Source organism: Capra hircus, chromosome 21, assembly GCF_001704415.2.
Source record: "Capra hircus breed San Clemente chromosome 21, ASM170441v1, whole genome shotgun sequence".
In the NCBI taxonomy this organism is placed as follows: Eukaryota; Metazoa; Chordata; class Mammalia; order Artiodactyla; family Bovidae; genus Capra; species Capra hircus.
Window position 1 is genome coordinate 52747845 of NC_030828.1, and position 22786 is coordinate 52770630.

Sequence of the window (22786 nt, forward strand, 5' to 3'; positions counted from 1 at the left end):
AAAGAAAGGAAAGAAAATGAACAAAAGTTTCAGATTAACTTAAAAGCAATGCAGAGGAAGCAATGTGACTAGTTCTACAATACAACTATCCTGGACTCTTTAAAATGTCCATGTCAAATATCTAATATCAAAATTCTAGTGGAACTTTTTTAAATTAAAAAGGAGAATGTAAATAATACAATAACACTTAGCTCAATCAAAAGTTTAGTTTAGAAAAGAATCATTAACCAAGTACCAAACAAGAAAAGTCTCATCCAAATGATCTGGGCTCATCAGCCTATCAGCTTTTCTCAGTGTTTCAAAAGCTAAGAGAGAAATTGAAAATATGAAGTGAGCTGTCATGTATTAGAAAAAAAAAATGGATAGCAAATAATTCATACAATGATTGTATATAATACAAACATATGTCATTCTATATAAAACAATGCCATTTATACCTGAGGTAAATGTAAGTGTTTTTATGTGATTTATTAAAAGGGTTATGCTTTCAGGATGTGTGTTTGTTTAGTCACTAAGTCGTGTCTGACTCTTTGCAACCCCACAGACTCTAGCCTGCCAGGCTTTTCTGTCCATGAGATTTCCCAAGCAAGAATACTAGAGTGGGTTGCCATTTTCTTCTCCAGGGGATCTTCCTGACTCAGGGATAGAACCCAGGTCTCCTGCATTGCAGGCAGATTCTTTATCACTGAGTCACCAGAGAAGCCCGTGCTTTCAGGATAAAATCACTCAAAACTTTTATGTGGTGGTAGTTTAGTCGCTAAGTTGTGCCCAACTCTTGTGACCCCATGGACTGTAGCTCACCAGGCTCCTCTGTCCATGGGATTCTCCAGGCAAGAATACTGGACTTTTATAACCAGAGGCAAAAATTAACAATTGATATAATATTAAATACTTGGAAAGACCTGTAAATGCACATGAGAATTGCTATAGAACTTAAGGAAGCACAGACAGTAGCAACATAATGTCTTATTCTGAATTTGGTTTATTTATTTAAGGAATATTTGGGCTGAAAATATCAGAAAACTCAATTAACAATGGCTTTTAACTCAATATAATTCATTTGCCTGAAACAAGAAGATTAAGATAGATACTTCCAATTAATTTTGTTTCAGCTAATTAAAGACTTAGACCCCTTGAATAGTTCTGTCTACTATATAGTCAATTATTAATCTTTCACATGTGTTTTATAAAATATGAATATGGACTTAGGTTTCTGTAAATATGATTATAATGATTTTTTCAGTTCCTCAATATTTTACTATTTATCTGCCCTTGCATTAATTTCTAGAAATAAATTTTACACCCAATTCTGTTTTCAATTATATATTATTTTATCCAACATTCTCTAATTTGAGAGTTTGGTTTGGCAGCTTGCCTATAGTTTTTCTTGTAAGAAGTACATAGCAGCTGAATTTTATACTTAAGTTATTATATGTTTTACCACACTGAGACTCTCTATCTTAATGATAAATTTTGGGGTTTATCTCTACTGCTTTCTTTTTCACTCATTTCCATAAAAATTCATAAATAATATCCTATATTGTATTTTTATTACATCAATATTTTTCTGTGTTTTTTCTTCATTTTCTTTACTCCTTTAAACTGATCTATTTTGTTCCATTTCATTTACTTTTTCCATGGTTATCTTTGAGAATTTTTAATTTGCATTTTTGATATGACAAAGTCTCAAGTCAATGAAAGTTGATATTTTCCTGGTAAATAATACAATTACACTTAGCTCAATCAAAAGTTTAATTGCTATTACAGAGATTCGAAAATAAGAAATTTTAAACCATAGCAACCTAGACACATGTGATCCTGTCTGAATGGTTAAATGATGTTCTACCATGCACATTAATTAACATATTGGGTTTTCAGAACATGCATTAGTGCCAGCAGTAGCAAGAGTTTTACTAGTGCACATCCTTCTCTCTGAAACCCAACTATTCTGACAACTGGAGTTGTTACTTATAACACCAACAACAAGCACACACACATAAGTACACATATAAATAAGATGAGTAGATGTGGCACTAAAGTAACGATGCTGAAGTTTAAGTGGGGGCCTCCCCTTTTGGAAGTATTCATATAAACTTAGCTCAAACCACTACTTCTCTTTCTTTCTTTGTTTTCCACTTAGCCTCTTTCTGTACATACCCTCTTGATTTCACTTCACACACCTGAACTCAAAGCTTCATTACTTCATTTTAATTCTCTCTCTCTCTCTCATACACACACACACACACACACACACACACACACACATGCACTCTACTCACACCTAAATATTTAATGTGTAACTACCCTGGAGATTTGGAAGTGTCAGGCGAGTGTATTCTCCTTGGTTCTGTCTCCTCACAACAAAAATTTGAAGCAACTGGACGTTAGATTCTCAGTGTGTCATAGCTCTTGGACAGACTGTGTTATAGCTCTCAAGTCTCAAGCAGACCATGTTATAGCTCTTAGAGGGGATCAGTGTTACAGATCCATGTTACAGCTCAATTTTATTTAGAAAATAGCAGGAAAATACATCCTTGAGGCGTGAGGGCATGCCGACCCAAAGACGCGAAGAGGAGAGGGAGAGCGCACGAGAGTGCGGGAGGGTGAGAGAGACCGCGGCCCTTTGGCCCCCCTTTTTATAAGTTTTCTCCTCCCCCTGGGCCTGCCCTGTGTAAACCGGGCTAGCCAGGAGTGTTGTTTGTTCTACCTGAGGTCCTCACTCCAGTCTTTGGACCTTCTTTTGTTCTATTTTCACGGGCTTTTCCCTTTCTTGTCTTTTAGCCACCACCAGTCTGGACTCCTTTTCCCTGTTCTAACTACCTAACAGAAGTATACTTAGTCCTAAAATGTTTGCATTGGATTATATTTGGAAAAGTAAAAACCAGATCATTGGACTAATTTCATATTATCATAATCGGTTAATAATTTCTTTCTGCTTCAATTTGTTGGTCAACCTCAGTACAAGGAATTAAAGTCTTATTTTGTATAACATAAAGGTTACTTCTAGAATGTGTTCTAAACATGGTTGACTACTTTTATCCCTCTGTACAGATGTAGACGTGTTTTGAGATAGAAGAATTGTTTTAAGAAGAATAATAAAATATTTTAGTTTTCGTATGGAGTTCTCATTATCTCAAACTCCATTTTTAAAACCTATTTCCAAGGAAAATAAACATCTTGTGATCAAGTGATATTATAAATCTGTAAAGCTTAAATTCTATCTGAAACTAGAAATTAACCCCTAAGAATCCCCATAATAATTTAGTATTATACAGAGATTAAGATTGTCACAACATCTATATATATATTTATAAGAATCTAGAAAATTAGGTGGCTTGGGTAGTTCTTGACTCATACAAAATATAAATACACTTCTTAATTTTTGTTCAATATATATTTAATCTGAGTTCAATTTGCTTATGTGACTGGAGAAGTCTGCTCTAAGATATTCAATGTGGGAATTATTGAAGAAAAAAGTATCCTTTAGTCTTGATTACAGCCTTCTGCTTCAAGATAAGGAGAAAAAATAATTTTGGTTTTCCTCCAAATTTCTACTCCAAATTTATAACCTATCATTCATAAAATAACATGGTGTGGCATGATACTTCAATATTTCATTCAAAAGTTAATATATTCCTAACTATTATGAAGGACTGATAATCTATTAGAAGTGTCAGTGTTATATTGAATTCTATATTTAAGAGTTATGAGGTAATTCATAGAAGTCAATATGTCTTTTATTTTTCAACTGTATGTGACTGTTCTTAAAGGTCATGAATTAGTCTGGCTAATCAGTTATTCCTAAGAGGACAACTATTATATACATTAAAATATCTAGTTTTTCACACTAAAACACTACAGTCTTTATACATTAATGAAAACCTAATTGAATATGTATTATTTTTGGATGATCGTGTTAGTAATGTGTGTATCATAAAACTTCACTACAAATTAAGGTCACTAAATGAAGTGACTTGTTTTTAAACTTTCACAATTTAATTATAAGACTTTTTCAGAGTCACACAACAGAGAATGGTTGTGGTAATAATGACAAAGTAACTGGCAAAGTAACTGGTAAACTTTGGAACAAAGCATATGTATCAAAGAATGGATGAGATCATTGGATTTTTATTTGAAATGTCTACAGAACATGCAGTACCTATTTATTGAGCAAACTAATAAACAGATGTTTACTTTGGCATTATAGTTTTGAGAGGTGATTAACTATTAGTTCTAATAACTCAGGATTATTTTAAAGTAAAGCCAGCTAGTAAGAGCATTAGTCTATAATGAGGCCTATTAAATGCTTCTGAGCAATAACATTTAAAAATTTGCTCCAACACAGAATGCAAGGTACATATGGTGTCCACAGACTTCATCATTTAAACTGTGCTAATCTATTTTTCATTAAATGAAAATCTGATTAAAATGCTTTAATGCCCTCCCATCAACCAACAGGATAAAATCTGAATGCATTAAAATGACTTATGAAGCTCTTCATGTTCTAATTCTACCTCGAGCCCAAGCTCAACTCCTGTCATTTTCATAACAGCGTCTCCATGGCAGTCATAGTGAACAGTTCTCCATATGCATAACGCCCATGAGATTGACATATTCTCTTCCTTCTACTTAGATTGTTCTTCCCACACTTATTTTCATAGCTAAAGAATATCTGCAAAATGTTCATATTTCAGCTCAATCCCTACTCTTTCTATGCATCTTCCTGATACCATAAGAATTACTTGAGTTACCCTCCTGCAGCATGAACATTTAATGGTAATAATGCTGGTAAAATATATTGCTGAGCTCTAAAATTAAGAATTTATTTTGGTAAGAATTTTATATACATTGTTGCAATTAATTACAAAAAGTCCACTTACATGACGATATTTGAGTTTAGGAAGAATAAAGAGATCAAATTTACAACACTAGAATGTGATATAATCAATATTTGAATCAGATATTTCTGAAGTCAAATCTCTGTGAAAAATCACCACCTGCTATATTGTATATGTCACACTGTGTACTCTTAATGTAAATATTTACTTACTTATACATTTCTCACATTGTTTCTTACATTTAAGATAGAACTTGTTCATAGTTGTTTAAACAGATTCTAGCAAATAGGGTATACTTATAGATAAGACCAACCTAGATAGCATATTCAAAAGCAGAGACATTACTTTGCCGACTAAGGTCCATCTAGTCAAGGCTATGGTTTTTCCAGTAGTCATGTATGGATGTGAGAGTTGGACTGTGAAGAAGGCTGAGCGCCAAAGAATTGATGCTTTTGAACTGTGGTGTTGGAGAAGACTCTTGAGAGTCCCTTGGACTGCAAGGAGATCCAACCAGTCCATTCTGAAGGAGATCAGCCCTGGGATTTCTTTGGAAGGAATGATGCTAAAGCTGAAACTCCAGGACTTGGCCACCTCATGTGAAGAGTTCTTTCATTGGAAAAGACTCTGATGCTGGGAGGGAATCGGGGCAGGAAGAGAAGGGGATGATCGGGGATGAGATGGCTGGATGGCATCACTGACTCGATGGCCGTGAGTCTGAGTGAAGAGGCCTGGTGTGCTGCGATTCATGTGGTCCCAAAGAGTCGGACATGACTGAGCGACTGAACTGAATTGATAGATAAGACATGTGGGAGACCTTTTTGTGCCATTATTTCAATCTAAGAAAAGCATATATTAAGTATTCATGTATTATTATGCTACATTTTTGCATAAAATATATCACTAAAATTATCACCTCAAAAGACAATATATGAACCACTATAAAAAGTAAAACTTGGGCTTCCAGGATGATGACTGTTTAAATTGCATTCTTCACGTTGCTTTCTGGAAGTTGTCCAAAAAGCCATTCAGTTCAGTTCAATTACTCAATTGTGTCCGACTCTGCAACTGCATGGACTGCAGCACACCAGGCCTCCCTGTGATCGCCAACTCTCAGAGTTTACTCAAACTCATGTCCATTGAGTAGGTGATGATATCCAACTATCTCATCCTCTGTCATTCCCTTCTCCTCCTGCCTTCAGTTTTTCCAAACATCAGGGTCTGTTCAAATGAGTCAGTTCTTCACATCAGGTGGCCAAAGTATTTGAGCTTCAGCTTCAGCATCAGTCCGTCCAATGAATATTCATGACTGATTTCTTTAGGATGAATTGGTTGGATATCCTTGCAGTCCAAGGAACTCTCAAAAGTCTTCTCCAACACTGCAGTTCAAAAGCATCAATTTTTTGGTGCTCTGCTTTCTTTATGGTCCATCTCTCACATTGATACATGACTATCTGAAAAACCATAGCTTTGACTAGATGGACATTTGTTGGCAAAGTAATGTCTCTGCTTTTTAATATGCTGTCTAGGTTGGTCATAATTTTCTTCCAAGGAGCAAGTGTATTTTAATTTCATGGCTGCAGTCACCAACTGCAGTGATTTTGGAGCCCCTCAAAATAAAGTCTGTCACTACTTCCACTGTTTCCCCATCTATTTGCCATGAAGTGATGTGACTGGATGCCATCATCTTAGTTTTCTGAATGTTGAGTTTTAAGCTAACTTTTTCACTCTTTTATTTCACTTGCATGGTGGCTCTTTAGTTCCTCTTCGCTTTCTGTCATAAGGGTGGTGGCATCTGCATATCTGAGGTTATTGATCTTTATTCTGCCAATCTTGATTCCAGCTTGTGCTTCCTCCAGCCCAGCGTTTCTCATGATATACTCTGCATGTAAATTAAATAAGCAGGGTGACAATATACAGCCTTGACGTACTCCTTTCCCAATTTGGAACCAGTCTGTTTTTCCATGTCCAGTTCTAACTCTTGCTTCTTGACCTGCATATAGATTTCTCAGGATGTAGGTCAGGTGGTCTGGTATTCCCATCTCTTGAAGAATTTTCCACAGTTTGTGGTGATCCACACAGTCAAAGGCTATGGCATAGTCAGTAAATCAGAAATAGATGTTTTTCTGGAACTCTCTTGCTTTTTTGATGATCCAACAGATGTTTGCAATTTGATCTCTGGTTCCTCTGTTTTTTCTAAAACCAACTTGAACATCTGGAAGTTCAAGGTTCGCGTACTGTTGAAACCTGGCTTGGAGAATTTGGAGCATTACTTTGCTAGCATGTGAGATGAGTACAACTGTGTGGTAGTTTGAACATTCTTTGGTATTGCCTTTCTTTGGGATTGGAGTGAAAATTGACCTTTCCAGTCCTGTGGCCACTGCTGAGTTTTCCAAATGTGCTGACATATTCAGTGCAGCACCTTCACAGCATCATCTTTTAGGATTTGAAATAGCTGAACTGGAATTCCAGCACCTTCACTAGCTTCGTTCATAGTGATCTGTCCTAAGGCCCACTTGACTTCACATTCCAGGATGTCTGACTCTAGATGAGAGATCATACCATCGTGGATATCTGGGTCGTGAAGATCTTTTTTGTACAGTTCTCCTGTGTATTCTTGGCACCTCTTCTTAATATCTTCTTCTTCTGTTAGGTCCATACCATTTCTGTTGTTTATTGAGCCCATCTTTGCATGAAATGTTCCCTTGGTATCTCTAATTTTCTTGAAGAAATCTTTAGTATTTCCCATTCTATTGTTTTCCTCTATTTGTTTTCACTGATCACTGAGGAAGGCTGTGTTATCTCTCCTTGCTATTCTTTGGAACAGTGCATTCAAATGGGTATATCTTTCATTTTCTCCTTTGCCTTTTCTTCTCTTCTTTTCACAGCTATTTGTAAGGCCTCCTCAGACAGCCATTTTGCTTTTTTGCATTTCTATTTTCTTGGAAATGGTCTTGATCCTTGTCATCTGTGCAGTGTCAGAAACCTCTGTCCATAGTTCTTCAGGCACTCTGTCTGTCAGATCTAATCCCTTGAATTTATTTCTCACTTTTACTGTATAATCATAAGGGATTTGATTTAGGTCATAGCTGAATGGTCTAGTGGTTTTTCCTACTTTCTTCAATTTAAGTCTGAATTTGACAATAAGGAGTTCATAATCTGAGCCACAGTCAGCTCCTGGTCTTATTTTTGCTGACTGAATAGAGCTTCTCCATCTTTGGCTGCAAAGAATGTAATCAATCTGATTTTGGTATTGACTATCTGGTGATGTCCATGTGTGGACTCTTTTCTTGTGATATTTGAAGAGGGTGATTGCTGTGACCAGTGTGTTCTCTTGGCAAAACTCTTTTAGCCTTTGCCCTGCTTCATTCTGTACCCCAAGGTCAAATTTGCCTGTTACTCCAGGTGTTTCTTGACTTCCTACTTTTGCATTTCAGCCCCCTATAATGAAAAGGACATCTTTTTCCAATGTTAATACTAGAACGTCTTGTAGGTCTTCATGGAACCATTCAACTTCAGCTTCTTCAGCATTACTGGTCGGGGCATAGAGTTGGATTACTGTGAATGGTTTGCCATACTGTTGAATGGTTTGCCTTGGAAGTGAACAGAGATCATTCTGTCTTAAATGTGATCTTAAGATGCTAAAATATATTAATGCTTGCAAATACAGCTCAAATTAAAGCAGTGACATAGGAAGAAGTTGAGAAAATCACACATAAGAGGTCTCATTGATGAAAAAAGCTGAACAGTAGTAGAATTAAGCATTTTCCAACAGTAATGCAAAGCTTTATCTGACTATTTTTTACAAAGCTATATTAGACAAACTGTCCACAAAGAACAAAGCTGGATAAAATATAGAAAAATTAATCTTTTTTGGAATCATTTGAGAATTACCAAGGAAATTAAAACTTGCTTGACCAAGGGAATTCAAGAGAAATAAAGTACATTGTTGAAACTCACACTAAGCTTAGCTTTTCTAGTGCAGGTGTTTTCAGATTCAAAAGTTGCTGCTTAGAGCTGAGAAGGTGAACACAAAGTAGTGTACTAAATGGCTGGATGCTTTTGAACTGTGGTGTTGGAGAAGACTCTTGAGAGTCCATTGGACTGCAAGGAGATCCAACCAGTCCATCCTAAAAGAAATCAGTCCTGAATAGTCATTGGAACGACTGATGCTGAAGCTGAAACTCCACTACTTTGGCCGCCTGATGTATAGAACTGACTCCTTTGAAAAGACCCTGATGCTGGGAAAGATTGAAGACAGGAGGAGAAGGGGATACAGAGGACAAGATGGTTGGATGGCATCACTAACTCAGTGGATGTGAGTTTGAGCAATCTCAGGGAGATGATGAAGGATAGAGAAGCCCTGTGTGTTACAGTCCATGGGGTCACAAAGAATCAGACATGACTGAGCAACTGAACTAAACTGAAATGGCTGATAGCTGAATAAAGATTTTGGTATTCTCTTGGAGCTAGAGAGACAAAAATTAGAAGTGAGAGATCTCAAGGCAAGTAGGACTTGTGAGGCCACTGCAGTGAGAAGAGAGACGCAGGAAGTGATCTTGACATTCAGTGTCATTTTTCGCCTTGAGATATCTGATTGTTTGTAAGCAGCTGATAACATGTTGAAAAACCAAGCAGAACTTTTGACTATCTCCTAATAGTGGAGTGGCAGACTTTGGATTTTGTTGTTCAGTCGCTGAGTCATGTCTAACTCTTTGTGACCCCATGGACTGCAACACGTCGGGTTTCCCTGACCTTCACCATCTCCCAGGGTTTGCTCAGTCTCATATCCATTGAGTCGGTGATGCCATCCAATGATCTCATCCTCTGTTGTCCCCTTCTCCTCCTGACTTCAGTTCTTCCCAGCATCAGAGTCTTTTCCAGTGAGTTTGTTCTTCACATCAGGTGGCCAAAGTATCAGACCATCAGCTTCTCCAATGAGTATCAGGATTGATTTCCTTGGGGATTGACTGGTTTGATCTTCTTGCAGTCCAAGGGACTCTCAAGAGTTTTCTCCAACACCACAGTTCAAAAGCATCAATTCTTCAGCTCTCAGCATTATTTATGGTCCAACTGTCACATCTGTATATGCTTTGGATTTTAAGTTATGCCAAAGTGTGTGTTAGTGACTGGTAAAACCCAAATTTTTGGTTGAGAATGTTCATGTACTATACCATGGGACTGCTAGTTAATTGTTACTGGAATAGATTTCATAAAGACTGAAATTTAGCTCCAGGATAATCCCTTGGACATAGGAGGTTTGAGGGCTACAGTCCATGGAGTCACAAAGAGTCAGACACGATTGAAGCAACTGAGCATACATACATACATCTTCAAAGGAACAACAGTAAAAATGAAGAAAACAAACAAGCAAACAAAAAATGATTGAATCCAAATGGGAAAGGCACGTAGTGTTTATGGGACTGAAAGAAATTAATCAGTGGTGTAAATAAATGAAATATTTGTATTAATCCAAAGGAACACAAGAAAGAAGTTTTTATTATGGAATACAAATAAGATAGTTCAAATAGAAAAATAAAAAGAAGGTAGACACAAAATGAGCTGTCAGTAATTACACTAAATGTAAATAGGATGAATACACACATAAAATAATAAGATTGATAAACTGGATTAGGAAAAAAATGCATGCTTGCAAAACACATGACAAATATTTTTACACCCAAGAGCATAGTTTCCAAAGATACAGAGAAAGTTGCAAAAAGAAGAGTAAAAAGGGGAAATTCTAAAACAATGATGGTAATTTTTAGCAAATTTCCCTCCCAGGTGATAGAAAAAATAGAAAGTGAATCAGTAAGAATAAAAGTCTTGTTAGCCTAATTGTGTAAATTTTACCCATATTGAACCAACCTTGCATATAGTACTACACTAGGATATAACATGGAAACTTCTTTGAATATTTCTAGATTGAGTTACTTCTGTTTAACATGTTTTTGAGAGTTGATTGGTGAATCCATCTACACTGAAGATTTCTTTAAAATAGATACTTAAATATCTAGATTCTAATTTTTTGCCTTTCTGATATCTTTAGTATTTGTAGTGACATATTCCTTTTTAATTATAAATACTATCAATTATGTTTTCTATTTTTCCTGATAATTATTATAGATATTTACAATTTAATTAATGTTTTGTCTTCATAGATTTTTACCTTCTTGCATCTAAATTCTATTTCCGTTTTTCTGTCTTTTTCTTTTTAAATTATTTTACTTTCTTTAGTAAAATAAAGTACTTTCTTTACTAATTTTTTCTATTCTTTTACTAGCATGATTAGAAGAAAGATTAAATTATTGATTTTAGCTTTTCAGCTTTTCTGCTCTTCTAACCTAGAATTTGTTTACATGTTTTCATCTAGATATTTTTTCAGTGTTCCCATAGATTTTTATATGTAATTTCTATACTTTTTTTCAGTTAATAACATTTTTTGATTTATGCTCTAATGCCCTCTTTGATTGGAGAAGGAAATGGCAACCCACTCCAGTATTCTTGCCTGGAGAATCCCAGGGACAGCAGAGCCTGGTGGGCTGCCGTCTATGGGGTCGCACAGAGTCGGACATGACTAAAACGACTTAGCAGCAGCAGCAGCAGCAGCAGCAGCAGCAGCAGCAGCAGCAGCCCTCTTTGAACAATGGATTTTTTAGACTGCATTGTTTCTGTATAGTTAGGAATTTTCTCTTTTTTCTTTTTTTTAAGCTGTGTTTCTAGAATAATTTAATTTTGGTCAGAGAATATTCTCTGAATAATTTTAAATCTATTAACTCTATACAGATTTATATATGTGTGCATGTATATTATATATACATATAGAATATGCATGTAATTTATATACTTTATATATGTATGTATATCTTAATTGTAAGAAAAATTGCTGACTTACCTATTTACCAGACTTGGCATTTTGCCTTCTCCATTAATCTGTCATATATGCATGACCTGAGGGAAATATTCTAATAGTTGTGGATGAGACAGGGATCTGCGCCACTGAATCAGATAGCTTGATTGTGACCATGGTGATGGGCATAAGGCTGCACATGGCTCAACATTGTGAGCTTCCTTTTACCAAGGCTGACCTTGTTAATGTTACTGTTAAGTGTCTGTTCTGTCAAAGCAGAGATAAACACTGAACCTTGATATGGCACCATTAACCTGGAAGTCCAGCTCCTCCACTCGGCCCTCATCAAGCCTGTTTCATCACAGAGGGGTTAAAGTTCCTTTTCATGTGGAATGACCCATGTTTTTTATATGAATTTGTCTTCTCTGCCTGATTGCTTTTGCCAACACTCAATCATTATGGTATCTGCCGTACCAATACTGACAAAGTGCTCATTTCACAACAAAAGGATTGAACAATTAACCTCTGGTCTAAGTAAATATGGCTTCCTGAAGATTCTGATATGTTGTCAGCTGGGAGAAAACCCCCTTAAGGACAGGGATTTGTCTTACAGGATAGAATATATGCTTTTAATCAGAGACCACCATATAACCATATCTCATCCATAACCAGAATACATAGGTCTAGGAATCAAGGAGGAGAAATGGCTCCTCTTACTATTAAACTCAATTAATCACAGAATGTTTGCTTCCTATTCTGGCAAAGTTGAACTCTGATGACTCGGATTTCCTTTTTTTTTTTTTTTAATTAAAATTGATTTTATTTGTAATTGAAGAATAATTGCTTTATAGTATTGTGTTGGTTTCTGCCAAACATCAACATGAATCAGCCATGGGTATAACTATGTCCCCTCCATCTTGAACTGCCCTCACATGTCCATCCACCCCACCCCTCAAGGTTGTTACAGAGCCCAAGTTTGAGTTCCCTGAGTCATAAGCAAATTCCTATTGGCTATCTATTTCACATGTGGTCCTGTATGTTTCCATATGACTCTGTACATGCCAGGCTCTCCTTCCACCCCACCCCCGCACCCATAATTCTGTTCTCTGTATCTGTGCCTCCATTGCTATCCTGCAAGTAGGTTTACTGGTACTGTCTTTCAAGATTCTATACATATGCATTCAGTTCAGGTCAGTTCAGTTCAGTCGCTCAGTCATGTCCAACTCTTTGTTTTGTTTTTCTCTTTCTGACTTACTTCACTCCGTATAATAGACTCGAGGTTCATCCACCTCATTAGAACTGACTCAAATGTGTTCCTTTTTATGACTGAGTAACGTTCCTTGTATATATGTACCACACTTCTTTATCCATTTATCTGTTGGTAGACATCTAGGTTGCTTCCAAGTCCTAGCTATTGTAAATAATACTGTAGTGAACATGTGTCTTTCAATTTTGGTGTCCTCAGGGTATATATATATGCCTAGGAGTGGGATTGCTGGGTTATGTGGTGGTTTTATTTCTAGTTTTTTAAGGAATCTCCATTGTGACTTCCATAGTAGCTGTATCAAATACACTCCCACCAACAATGCAAGAGGGTTCCCTTTTCTCCACACCTTCTCCAGCATTTATTGTTCATAGACTTTTTGATGATCGCCATTCTGACTGGTATGAGGTGATATTTCACTGTAATTTTGATTTGCTTTTCTCAAATAATGAGCAATGTTGAACATCTTTTCATGTGTTTATTAGCTATCTATATGTCTTCTTTGGAGAAATGTTTGTTTAGGTATTTTGCCTACTTTTTGATTCAGTTGTCTTTTTCTGTTATTGATTTATATGACCTGCTTGTATATTTTGGAAATTAATCCTTTGTCAGTTGTTTCAATTGCTATTATTTTCTCCCATCCTGAGGGTTGTCTTTTCATCCTGTTTATAGTTTCTTTTGGTGTGCAAAAGCTTTTAAGTTTAATTAGGTCCCACTTGTTTATTTTTGTTTTTATTTCCATTACTTTAGGAGGTAGGTCACAGAGGATCTTACTGTGATTTGTCATACAGTGTTCTTTCTGTGTTTTTCTCTAAGAGTTTTATAGTTTCTGGCCTTACATTTATATCTTTAATCCATTTTGAGTGTATCTTTGTGTACAATGTGAGGAAGTGTTCTAATTTCATTCTTTTGCACATTGGCTTGGTGTTTTTAATTTCCAAAGTAGTGATATTACTTTAACAAGGGTCCATAGCATTAGTTCCATTGAATTGGAAGATGAGGCTGTCACCTGTTCTTTTTCCTGTGTCTTATGCCTGAAAACCAACAAGCAGAAATAGGGGTTGTTCTATAGGCTCAAGTGATTGACCCTAGCTATCTAGGGAAATTGGGTTACCTCTATACAATGAAAGCATTGAGGACTATTTCTGGAACTCAAGGAATTCTATGAGGCAACTTTTAGTACTTTCATAGCCTAGAATTAATGGAAAACCACAGTTTGTTTTTTTTGTTTTTTTTTTTTTTTTCTAAGAACTGAGGACTCAGTGGTTTGGATCACTCTGTCGTGTGAAAGAACTGACCATCCAAGGTTCTGAATGAGAGCTGAGAAATATCAAAGGAAGAGACAGCCATAGATATCAATCACAGCCTATGACTACAAAAATAAAAACCATAGTAGTTTAGCATACTTTCTCTTTGCTTACTATATGTTTATTTGTCCATGCTAACCATTTTATTCTTCTCTTTTCTTCTTCCCTTTTTAAATATAGAAGTTATTGGAGATTCAGTCTTTCTATAACATGATATTCAGTGGGATTTCTGTGAATTTAATGCATGATTTGTACCAATAGAACAGTGACTGTTTGGATTATGAATTTTCTCATTTCATAATTTGATTTGGGAAAAATAGTGAGAACTCCTTCACTTATTAAAAGGAAAAGTGTTTCTTGTTTTGGAAATATAAACTATTTTATTCTTGTATGGAAGTTCAAAATTAGAAAGGTACACACAGAAGCTGAGTACCTAAATAGGTATACAGTGTCATTTATCAGTTTATTGATTCTCAACTCCAGATATACCTTTCATTGCTTTCTCTGAATATATTCACTCTGTGTGTATGTGTTAGTTGGTCAGTTGTGTCAAATATATATACTACAATGTATAAAATAGATAGCTAGTGGGAATCTGGTATGTAGCAAGGGAGCTCAGCTTGACTCTCTGTGGTGATCTAGATGGGTGTGATGGGAGAATAAAGGAGGTCCAAGAAGGAAGGGATATATGTGTACATATAACTGATTCACTTTGTTGTACAACAGAAACTAACAAAATATTGTACAGCAAACTATATCTCAATTAAAAAAACTCTTCTACTTTATTGGCTGGCATGATGTTAAATTTTATTTAGATAGGACACTTGATATGGCAAGATCCATTTGGTGTTAGTAGGTTTTGGACTGGTGAGTTAAATGGGATTATGATGGTACCACCATACCTGCATTCCTTAAAGTGGTCACTGTTTTCTGTCATATACATGGTGTATGACATTTTATTTGACTTACTCTCTTGATAAGAATGAAGCTCAAAATCAGGAACTTCTATCTGACTTTCTCCTCTACAATAGTTTTTCTCTCACATGCTGAGGACAAATTTTTACCAACTAACGAAACATACATTCTAATTTCACAGTTTCAAAAGCGGAAAATGACCACTGTGTGTGAGCCTATGAACTGTGCCAAGACTCCAGTTATCTCAGGCTAATATCATATACCCTCACTCTGTTGGGGGGAGGAACATGATGATACTTCAGATCCTTGGAAATTAATGTCAACTTCAATCCTGTCTCCAATAATTCTCAGAATAGCAGGACATCTCCATTTTTCTGGATACAATTACCAAATAAATCATCTTAAAGACTGGACAGTATCATAACCATATAGAAAGACTTCAGTCAAAGGTTTATAGTCCCTAAATTCTTTGGAAGGAATGATGCTAACACTGAAACTCCAGTACTTTGGCCACCTCATGCGAAGAGTTGACTCATTGGAAAAGACTTTGATGCTGGGAGGGACTGGGGGCAGGAGGAAAAGGGGACAACAGAGGATGAGATGGCTGGATGGCATCACTGACTCAATGGACATGAGCCTGAGTGAACTCTGGGAGTTGGTGATGGACAGGGAGGCCTGGCATACTGTGGTTCATGGGGTCGCAAAGAGTCGGACACGACTGAGCGACTGAACTGAACTGAAACTGTCTAAACTACAGAAACTAATTATGAGATGATAACTTTAATAGTGTGATTGTCTTCAATTGACTGATCATCCATTCTTGATTTCTTTATATTTTGTAAAGTAAATAAAAACTCTGTACACTTCCGGTCTATTATTTTCCTAAGTTTATCATTTCTATTAACTATGTCCTTAATTTTCTGAAAATCAGTCTCCTCTGGCTGCCACTTTGAACTTGAAACCCATTATAATAATTGCTCCTTTATACCTCCTGATGATTGAGTATCATGTTTTGACCTCCATTATTTCAGGATCCTATTAACTTTATTGCTAAAAGAGAGCCCAGTTGTGAGTAATATTAATAGCACATCTGATTATCAGCCTTGTCCTACACAGGGCAGTTACCCCTGAGATTCTCCTGGTGACCCTTCACTAGCATAGTCTTTATCTCTTTGATAAATAAAGTCTTTTGTGTCCTTCTGTGGAAATTTTCCAGTGGTTTCCAGCTTTAATTATGTGTTTATACCAATACAACCAATCAAAACCTTTTCATCTCTTTCTCCAATTCTCTACTCTTGTTGTTCTGGGATTACTCTATCTTTTAATGTGGGTTGCCTTTCTTGCTCCAGTTCTTCATTGCTCACTTCCTTCTTTCTCTTCTTCATTTAGTATGGACCATTATAGGACTCTCCAGAGAAACAGAGCCAATAGATGTTTGTTTACTTATTTTAAGGAGTCATCTCACACTAGTTTGGAGGTTGAGGAGTCTCAAAATCTCTGTAGTCAATAAGCTGGAGACCCAGGAGAGCTGATTTTATGGTTCTGGTTTTGAGTCCAAAGGCAAAAGAGCTGACTGTGTAAGTTCCAGCTTGAATACAAAGGCAGGAGATTTTCCCAGCTTGAAGACAGTAAGACAGTGAGACAGAATGAATTCTTCCTTCCTCAGCCTTTTTGTTCTATTCAGGCCTTCAATTAATGAGGCTCACCTACATTGGTCAGGAACAATTTTCTTTGCTCAGTCCACTGATTCAAATGTTAATCTCATCCAGGAACATCCTCACGGAGATATCCAGAGTAATGTATTACCAAATAAAGGACACCTTTTAGCCCAGTCAGGTTGACACATAAAATGAACCATTTGGGAATGCTGTTAAGGTATTAAACCATATTCACAGGGGAGTATGTCTATATTGGTAAATATCTCTGATCTAAACTTTATATTTAATGACTTTTGAGTTAACACCTTAGCCCTATTCATATACCCTTGGATCCTGCCTTAAAATGTTGACTTGTCCTGCAAGTATTTCATAAGTTATAACTCATTTCTTCCATTAGCAAGAAGAAATCTTCCATAATTGTGTTAAGTTGTGACTTGAAGGTTTGAGAGGAATGTAGATTTGATTCTTAGAAGAGTGCATATTGGTTCACAAGGATGAAGTTCTGACTTACCTTAAAGCATGGAAGGTTTGCCTGTAAAAAGAAAGGAGAGATTTTTGTGCTGACTAAAGGAGAGCTGGGGTTTCAAAGTTACTATAACTTTGACCCATATGTCTGTATTCGGTGTCTCAGGATCCCAGTTTTCTCAATCCAGGTTAGCCTTTGCTCTGGGGAATTTATCAGATTGATATTATAAATTTATATGGTTCTCAAATGCCATAATAATTAGGTCTTGGGCCAGGTTCCTAGCTTCTTCTATCCTCTAACTGTTGGAGAGAAGAGGGTTTTTAAAATGTACTTCTCAGGAAAACCATTAACTTTTACACTTCTTAAATTTGTGAGTAGTCACCCACAGCCTTTCATTGGCTTTCTCCAATGCATTGTTACAATCATCATCAGTTGCCTAATTCAGAAGTACTTATATTTAGTTTCCAACTACCACAGAAATGCTGAGATAGTTTTCTGATGCATTTCATTCAGCAATGTCTAACCTTAGTCCACTTACAGTGAAAAATTTAACAGCTGTACCACTATAATTTTCTTCTCACTATAATACCAGTTGTGTAGTCATTACTGAAAACTGACCAACAAATGATCCTCTTCTGAAATCTAAAATAGGTAGGTAATCAGTTAGAATTCCTGGGAAAGAGGCTTTGAAGTAAAACTAACCATACAGTACACTGGGAAACACTCTTAAAGACAACACAAGGCACTGAAAGAAATAGGATTCATTAGAGGGAGAAAATTAAGCCTGAAGAACTATGGACAGGGGTTCGTGACATTGTATGGGAGGCAGTGATTAAGAGCATACTAAGGAAGAAGAAAAGCAAAAAGGCAAAATGGTTGTCTGAGGAGGCTGTACAGATAGCTGAGAAAAGACGAGAAGCTAAAGGCAAAGGAAAAAAGGCAAGATCTACCCATTTGAATGCAGAGTTCCAAAGAATAGCAAGGAGAGATAAGAAAGCCTTCCTCAGTGATCAATGCAAGGCAATAGAGTAAAACGATAGAATGGGAAAGACTAGAGATCTCTTTCAGAAAATCAGAGCAACCAAGGGAACATTTCATGCAAAGATGGGTACAATGAAGGACAGAAACGGTATGGACCTCACAGAAGCAGAAGATATTAAGAAGAGGTGGCAAAAATACACAGAAGAACTGTACAAAAAAGATCTTCATGACCCAGATAATCACGATGGTGTGATCACTCACCTAGAGCCAGACATCCTGGAATGTGAAGTCAAGTGGGCCTTAGAAAGTGTCGCTATGAACAAAGCTAGTGGAGGTGGTGGAATTCCAGTTGAGCTATTTCAAATCCTAAAAGATGACACTGTGAAAGTGCTGCGCTCAATATTTCAGCAAAATTAGAAAGCTCAGCAGTGGTAACAGGACTAGAAAAGGTCAGTGTTCATTTCAATCCCAAAGAAAGGCAATGCTAAGTTTTCATTCCAATCCTAAAGAAAGGCAATGCCAAAGAATGTTCAAACACACAATTGCACTCAACTCACATGCTAGTAAAGTAATGCTCAAAATTCTCCAAGCCAGGCTTCAACAGTACATGAACCCTGAAATTGCAGATGTTCAAGCTGGATTCAGAAAAGGGAGAGGAACCAGAGATCAAATTGCCAACATCTGTTGGATCATAGAAAAACCAAGAGAATTCCAGAAAAACATACACTCTGCTTTATTGGTTATGCCAAAGCCTTTGACTGTGTGCTTGTGCTGTGCGTTAGTCGCTCAGTTGTGTCTGACTCTTTGAAACCCCAGAGACTATAGGCCGCCAGACTCCTCTGTTCATGGAATTCTCCAGGCAAGAATACTGGAGTGGGTTGCCATTTCCTTCTCCAGGGGATCTTCCCAACCCACGGATTGAACCCCTGTCTGCTGCATTGTAGGCAGATGCTTTACCGTCTGAGCTACTAGGGAAGCCCCTTTGACTGTGTAGATCATGACAAACTATGGAAAATTCTTCAAGAGATGGGAATACCAGACCACCTTACCTGCCTCCTGAAAAATCTGTATGCCGATCAAGAAGCAGTGGTTAGAACTGGATGGAACAAGAGACAGGTTCCAAATTGGGAAATGAGTATGTTAAGGCTGTGTATTGTCACCCTGCTTATTTAACTTATATGCAGAGTACATCATGTGAAAAGCTGGTCTGGATGAAGCACAAGCTGGAATCAAGATATTGCTGGGAAAAATATCAATAACTTCAGATATGCAGATAACACCTATATGGCAGAAAATGAAGAGGAACTAAAGAGCCTCTTGATGAAAGAGAAAAACTGGCTTAAAACTCAACATTCAAAAAACAAAGATCATGGCATCTGGTCCCATCACTTCCTGGCAAATAGTCGGGGAAACAATGGAAACAGTGACAGACTATATTTTCTTAGGCTCAAAAATCACTGCAGATGGTGACTGCAGCCATGAAATTAAAAGACACTTGCTCCTTGGAAGAAAAACTATGAATAACCTAGACAGCATATTAAAAAGCAGAAACATCACTTTGCCAACATAGGTCCATCTAGTCAAAGCTATGGTTTTTCCAGTGGTCATGTATGGATGTGAGAGTTGGAATATAAAGAAAGCTGAATGAGTGCTGAAGAATTGATGCTTTTTAACTGTGGTGTTGGAGAAGACTTTTGAGAGTCCCTTGTACTGCAAAATCAAACCAGTCAATACTGAAAGAAATCAGTCCTGAGTATTCTTTCGAAGGACTGATGCTGACGCTGAAACTCTAATACTGTGGCCACTGATGCAAAGAATTGACTCACTGGAAAAGACCCTGATGCTGGGAAAGACTGAAGGCAGGAGGAGAAGGGGCCAACAGAGGATTAAATAGTTGGATGGCATCACTGACTCAATGGACATGAGAATGAGCAAACTCCAGTAGTTGGTGAGGGACAGGGAAGCCTGGAGTCCATGGAGTCACAAAGAGTCAGACACTACTGAGCGACTGAAGTTAACTGAGAAACTGAACTTGGGAGTTATTGCAGTGTAGGCCTTAATCAGTTTCATGGAGAGCTCTGGAGCTGAAATATTCCCAGAGTTGTACCTGACTTGAGATAATGCTGTTAGTGTTTGTATACTCCATAGTATCCAGTCATTTGATATAGGCTTCCCCTGGAGAAAGGATACTTCATTAAAAAGAATATTAAAATTAAACAGGAGAGGTGGTCAACTTTATTAGTCATAGGGTAAATGCAATTAAGCTTACAACATACCAGTACACCCCAGAATAATGCCTGAAATTAAAAAGGAGACATGCCAAGTGTTGTCAAGGATGTGAAGCAATTAAGAAATCTTAACACTGCAGTCGTGAGAGTAAATTTGTATAAATTCTTTGAAATATTATTTGGCAATATCTACCCAGTTGAATGAATGTGTACTGAATAACTCAGTGGTTCTAGTCTAAGATACATACCCAATAGTACTTTTCTCACCTATTTAATGAAAGACATATAATAGAATGTTCCCACCTACACTACTTATAATGACACAAAACTTCAAAGTATCCTAAAACCATTTATCATTTGAATAGATAAGTAGATGTTTTTATATTGATAGAAATGAATGAGCACCTTAAATGACAGTCAATAATCTACAAATGTGCACAACAATATAGATGATTCTCAAAAAGATTATGTTAAAAAAATAAACACAGATATGTACATAATGTGTAACTCCATTTACATGACATGGTAATAAATCTATGTTGTTAGAATGTAGAAAGAAAAATATGAGTACGTTTTAATGATGTGAACAGATATATAACCTCAATAGTCAGAGTACAGATCAGTCAAAGTGACACCATATTTCATCGATAAACTTGTTAAAAATCCCAGTTTAATAATGCCTTGCTTTACATAGGAAATCTATTGCTGAAGAGACATAAATCAGTACCACCCTTCAAGAGGGAGATTTGCCCATAGTGTACAAAAGTGTTGCACGTTTGTCACCTCTAAAGCTCCTTAAATGCAAATTCCTGTGTCCCAACTCTGACAATGTGGATTCAGCAGACCTGGGATGGAGAGTAATAATTATCTTTTCTGACAACATTCCAGGTACTGTTAATGTTGTCTCTTTGCAAGTTACACTTTAAATAATACTGTCTCAGACTCAATTTCACTTATAAAATTTATCCTATAGATATGCCCTTGTGAATGATGTTTGCATCAGGGAAAAATTACTGATGTTGAAAAAAATCATACTGTTTCAAATGTTTATTGTTTAAATTGGAAGTAAAGTCATAATCACAAAGTTTGAAAAATTAAAAATTTGAAAGTCTATTGAAAAATACGCTCATACTGATCTCTACGAATATTCAGCCCCTAATCCCTCCAGCTCCCCACGCAAACCTCAGCAAAGCAAGTAACTAATGTTAGTTCTTCCATCATGTTTACACATGCACATACCTACACTCACACACACGTATGTGTGAGTGCTAAGTTGCCTCAGTTGTGTCCAACTCTTTGCAAGCCCATGGACTGTAGCCCACCAGGCTCCTCTGGTCATGGATTTCTCTAGGCATAAATACTGGAGTAGGTTGTCATGCCCTTCTCTAGGGGATCTTCCCACATCTCTTATGTCTCCTGCATTGGCAGGCAGGTTCTTTACCACTAGCACAGCTGGAGAAGCCCATGTATAATATATGTATGTGTGTATGTGTATATACATATATGTATGAAAGCAAATATAAGTATGTCTTACTCTAACCCCTTTTATTAAATAAATTTATGGATATCATAGAGAGTAGTTACTTGACTTATTTTAAACCTCATGCCTTTGTATTTTCTATTCAAAATTTAAACCTATAGATAGGAGTGATTATTACCACTTTTCTAATTCCCTGTCACTTCAAAATGTACCACCATTTGTCAGAGTCAGCTTACATGCTATTTTACTCAGATGCCAGATATTATGTGTTGCTGTTTAGTGTGATGAGGGACAGGGAATCCACGGGGTTGCAAAGAGTCAAACACAACTTGGTGACTGAACAGCAACAACAACTACTGGAACATAAATTTTTGAAGCTTATAGTGTAGATTTGATTTCTAGTAAGATTCTTCTTTGGGCTTCCCAGGTGGAGCTAGTAGTAAAAAACCTACCTGCCAATGAAGCATACATGAGAGAAGCAAGTTCGATCCCTGGGTCAGAAAGATTCCCCTGGAGGAAGGCAATCCAGTACTCTTACCTGGAAAATCCAATTGACAGAGAAGCCTGGTGGACTACAGTCTCTAGGAAAAGAGTTGGACATAACTGAAGTGACTTAGCACACACAGGATTCTTTTTCATTCTAATCAATGAGATTTATTCACAAAAGATTTAGAAAATGGAAAAAAGTCATTATTCTCCCAGGCAACTAAGGCAAGGACGTGTGTTTCAGCAAATGGCCTTTGAGAGATTGTATCCAGAATACTAAGGGTTCTATCAAGACCACTGTGGAATTACATGCAAC